Here is a 5,199-nt window from a genome sequence, read left to right on the forward strand (position 1 = left end):
TGTAATGAAAGTGTGCAGTCAGACAAAGGGACTGAAGACCAGAACAAAGACCAAAGGTGTTTCTGTTGAATTTCCATGAAAAACAGGAGAGGGAGCAAATAGAGTTGTATATAGTAGCCAGTAAACGTGTTCATATAGGCAAAGCTGGACATCTTTGTTTGCGATAAAACTCTCCCCCAGCTCTCTTCACGTGCATGCAAATGTGAGATAGCGCGTGCCTTGTCTGATGAAACCCTGTATAAGAGAGATCACGAGGAGCTGTGTTTCCAGAAGCTCTTCCAGAACCTTGACTTCAGTCACTGAGGAGGACATCATCCCTGACACATCATCAACACTCGGAGGACTCGTCCAGTTAATTGTCCACCATGGAGAAGACCAGGTCTATCACCCTTCTGCTTCTATGTCTGGCTCTGACCACTGTGCTCTGCAAGGTAAGTGCTGCTCTTGTTCAAGGTCAAATTGTCAGGTAATTAAATGGCAGAGGTTGGACAAAATTATTCTGACAGGACATTAGGTCTACTAACCAGGATAAAACATTACGCTAATCTGCTCACTGCTAATACCTTAATCCAAGATGGCCCTATTAATAACCTATTATAAGGAAATATTTTCTAAATGTCATTATGACATTATGACACCACTAGGGGGTTTTCATGATTCATCCGTTCCAAGCATTAGTTTTGCACAAAAAAACACTCCTTGGGCTAAAAACGTCCATAAATGTGACGAGGTTAGCACATTTGGGTGGCTATGGCCGAATATGAATGAAAGTTATGCCTTATAATAGGTTATCAATAGGGCAGTCTTGGATTAAGTCAACATTTAGAGTATTAGCAGTGAGAATATTTTATCCTGGCTAGTAGAGCTAATATCAGAATCAGTTGAGAAACAAAATAATCCAATGTTGTCCTGAGAGAACTACTACTATTATTTATTAATTAGTAATAAAATAATCCAATGTTGTCCAACCTGAGAGGACTAAAAGGTTCTTCTTTATGGTTGTATCTTATGTATACAGATACATGTGGAGCAAGTCAAAGTGTAACGCTTAGTTTAGTTTGGCTTCTTTACCCATTTAATGGCATTTAGCTATCTCTCTGACACCCAATTTATATTGTAAAATGAAATCAATGTTAATTTAACTCTGAGAGTGTACACATTTCTTTACACATTTTGTACACTCTCAGAGTTACAGACCCATAAGGGTCCATTTGGTTCCAAGCTGTGTACCCCCTGGAACTCCCTCAAGGATCCCTGGGGGTCCCCGGACCACACTTTGGGAATCACTGTACGCTACATTATATGTACCCACAACTGTTAGGAGAGAGAAACAGCACCATCTACTGTTGCCCTCCTGGATTTTAACTTGATATTTCATTATTCACTTTTCTAGACTATAGCCACAGAGCCAGAAGGACCAGAAGACCAAACCAGGGAATCTGTTGAGACGAGGGGACTGGGAGGAGGTGAATCAGTTGAGACGATCGGAGGAGATGGATCTGTTGAGACGATCGGAGGAGATGGATCTGTTGAGACAAAGGGAGGAGATGGATCTGTTGAGAAGAGGGGATGGGTAAGGTATCCCACTTATTATTACATGGCTACTTAATAAATAATAAAAGTATTCCATGAAATGAATGATGAAATAACACACTGCTGAATTCAGCAATTGACCAATCAGAACCAAGCATTCAACCAAGCCGTGTAATAAATGCACATAACCTTCACATTGTTATGCATTGTTAGCTTGTAAATCTGTTCTATGTTGACACCGGCATGCAATGTATTATAATGAGAGGGGTCATAACGCTTACAAATGATCATAAGCTACATTTGATGGCATATACACGAACAATAAAGCAAGCACATTGATAAGAAAGTGCTGTCTAAATAATTACCTATATTAACTTATAATGCAGTCATTTTTCCATTACTTCCATATTATATTATGGATGTCCCGATCGCTTACGATCCGATCCCGATACCTCAATTTCTGTGTTATCCGATACCGAATACAGATACCAGTGTTGTGATCTCATGTTGTGTTTATAGCTATCTATCTATATATCTGGTGTTGTGTTTATAGCTATATATACACACACACACACACACACACACACACACACACACACACACGCTATCCTCTGAGGTGGAAAGCCTGGTGACATGTGACTGACTGCAACATTTCTGTGTCTTTATTCCAGGGAGCGATTGGTGGAGCGCTGGGGCATGCGCTGGGGCATGCGGCAGGGCATTGGTTTGGTTAGGGGTCTCTGTCTCTCCAGCTCTTAAGTAAACAGAAAATAAACTGTTATCATAAATAATATTTGTGGGTCTGCTCTTTCTTTGTTTCTTTTAGAACAGTGGTATTTCTGAAAAATGTGAATATTTAAGATATTTTGGGGTGAAAGTGAAAGAAAGAAATATATATATATATATATATATATATATATAATATATATATACAAAATAATCCACTCCATCTTTACCACTAGAGGGTGCTGAATTTCCATCTTTAACCACTAGAGGGTGCTGAATCCATTTTTACCCCCATTTGAAACGCATTTGTGCAAGGGACCCTTCCATGAGAGATTTAATACAGCATTCTGCAACTGTCTATCTATACTGTAGTTGGTGAGAGTTTAGCGTGAAACCTATGATCTCAATAATCATTATTTTACATTGTCTCATTGGGCTAACGAATAGTCGACGAAATACTATTAAAATTAAACTATTCCTAATTTTGCCTTGGAACCCCCTCAAGAACCCCTGGAGGTCCTCAGACCCCACGGTGAGAGCCACTGCTTTACAACATTTACAACATCCACAGGCAAAGCCTGTAGCTGGGCTTAAAGGTATATTCAGTGATTTCACTTAATTCAAATATCACTTATTTTTTTGTTTTGTTGTGATAATCCTCTCTACTATATAGTGTGCTGACCATATAAGGAGTTCCTCCCTGTCCCCAGTTAACCCCTGGGGGTTTTTGACTCTCTATCCTGATTGGACGAAAGGCTTTGGGTACCAGCCAAAAACGAAACCTAAGGTTTTTTGAGTGAAATCACTGAATATACCTTTAAATGAAAGATGAGAAGGTTATGATTCCACGAATGCATGTGTTGAATCATGTAGTATTTCAAAAAAGTATTAGAAATGCATTGAATAAACCCCTCTATACCTGCACCGCTCAAGATGGTGTTCATTTTAAAGTGCAACCTACACACAAAAGCGCTCTGCAAATTTATTTTTGCTGTGGGTTCTTCGTCAAAAAATGATGGAGTCGTGCCATCTGGCGCACTGCATGACATATACCCATTTGTCACCAGCAAAACAAGGACGATGAAGACAGCTTGAATTAGCCGACAAACATATATCGTTTTAACCCATTCTGAACGGGAATCCATTTTGGTGTTAGCATTATGCTATGCTTTAGCTATTGAAAAATAGCAGATCTACAAGCTCATAGTGCGCCACCGAGTGGCCCGCTACGAGCTTGTAGGTCTGCTATTTTTTTTAAATCAAAGAACGACTGACATTTTTAGAATCTGATCTCAGGTCAGAATGGGTTAATCAGACCATGGCCCTCATTTATCAACCGTGCGTACGCCAAAATATGGGTGCACGCCGAAATTGAAATCATGGATTACAATAATAATAATCGAAATAATAATAATAATAATATAATAATAATCGTAATAATAATACTAATCGAAATAATAATAATCTAAATAATAGAAAATAAACTAACGTGTTGTAGGCCTAAAGCCATGCACCCCCGCATCAGCCAGGTGACAATAATCACAAGCATTAGAAACGACCAATTACAAACATGAATGTAGATTCACGCACCTATTTAAATGAGCCTTGCCAGTCATCTGATCTCAACAATGGCATACCTGGCTCTGTTAGAGGACGCTAATGTAGCAGCAGCAGCAGCAAAAGAGGAGGAGGAGGAGGAGGATGAGCCCCGAGAACGACTCAGGGCCCAACGGGTCTTCAGAGACCGGGCTGACCTCCTGGCAGAGGATGACGGCTGGCTCATGAGTCGATTCCGTCTCCCAAGACATGTACTGATTGACCTAGTCAACAGGCTTGATCCCCTGTTGAGGAGGCGAACCAGGCGCTCACGCGCCATACCTGTCCACGTCCAGGTTCTGTCTACATTGGGGTGTCTGGCCACCGTGACTTTCCAACGTGAGATCGGGGATAGGTCTGGCATCTCACAGCCCTCCATCAGCCGAATGATGCCCTCAGTGTTGGAGGCTATTAAATCCCTCACTGAGGAGTACATTCGGTTCCCATTCGTTGACGACCAGCAAACCGTGATTAAGAGAGATTTTTATGAGATTGCTGGTCTTCCGAATGTGGTTGGCGCGATTGATTGTACTCATGTGCGTATTAAACCACCCTCGGATTAAAAAAAACTACCATTCCATCAATGTGCAGGTGGTCTGTGATGCCAACCTATCCCTCCTCAACGTGGTAGCCCGGTGGCCAGGGGGGTCTCATGACTCCTTTATTTTCCGCAACGGAAATATAGGAATACAACTCGAGGCTGGTGCATTAGGCGGCAGGAGCTACCTCGTGGGTGAGTATAGGCTGTGTTAAATATCGAATGTATTGTAATGTATTACATTTACTACATTTTCGGTGGGACTTGTGTTCTAGGTGACAAAGGCTATGCAATGGCTGACTATTTAGTCACGCCATTGCACGATCCAGCTACTGCCCAGGAGCGCAGTTTCCAAGCTGCGCATATCAAAACCCGTGGTACAGTAGAACGCTGCATTGGCCTGTTGAAGGGTGAGATGCTTTGGGTCACATGTGTAGTAGCCTAGCTCTTTATTTTCTGACATAATTTATTATTTGTATATTTACGTTTCATGCATTCGTTTGTATCAAAGGCAGGTGGATTTGCTTGAGCAGCAATGGGGGCACGTTATTATACAAGCCAGTGAAGGCTTGCATAATATTGCCCTGGCCAATGGCGTGCCCCTGGATCAAGACCTCCTTCTCCCACCAGAAGAGCCGATGCCCATAGACCCCCCACCGGAAAACCCATACCCGAGGGCTAGACAGAGACGAGAGGACCTCATAAGGCGGTTCTAAAAAAGTAAGTAAAGTATACAGTTTGGAATTGGCCCAGATACGTTACACATGTTAAAATGCACTTTTTTTCTCACTTCATTCAAAGAGGGT

At 41.6% G+C, this 5,199-nt stretch overlaps 1 long non-coding RNA gene across 1 annotated transcript; it reads left to right on the forward strand.

Annotated features, from left to right (window-relative positions):
• Window positions 1-291: 291 nt before the first annotated feature.
• LOC308336267 lies at window positions 292-2,286 on the forward strand. Its single transcript, XR_013966138.1, has 3 exons — window positions 292-431; window positions 1,394-1,573; window positions 2,205-2,286. It is a non-coding gene; the product is annotated as an uncharacterized lncRNA (long non-coding RNA).
• The last annotated feature ends 2,913 nt before the right edge of the window (window positions 2,287-5,199 follow it).

The sequence above is a fragment of the Protomyctophum bolini genome (genome assembly GCF_963924005.1).
Source record: "Protomyctophum bolini genome assembly, chromosome: 21".
NCBI lineage: Eukaryota > Metazoa > Chordata > Actinopteri > Myctophiformes > Myctophidae > Protomyctophum > Protomyctophum bolini.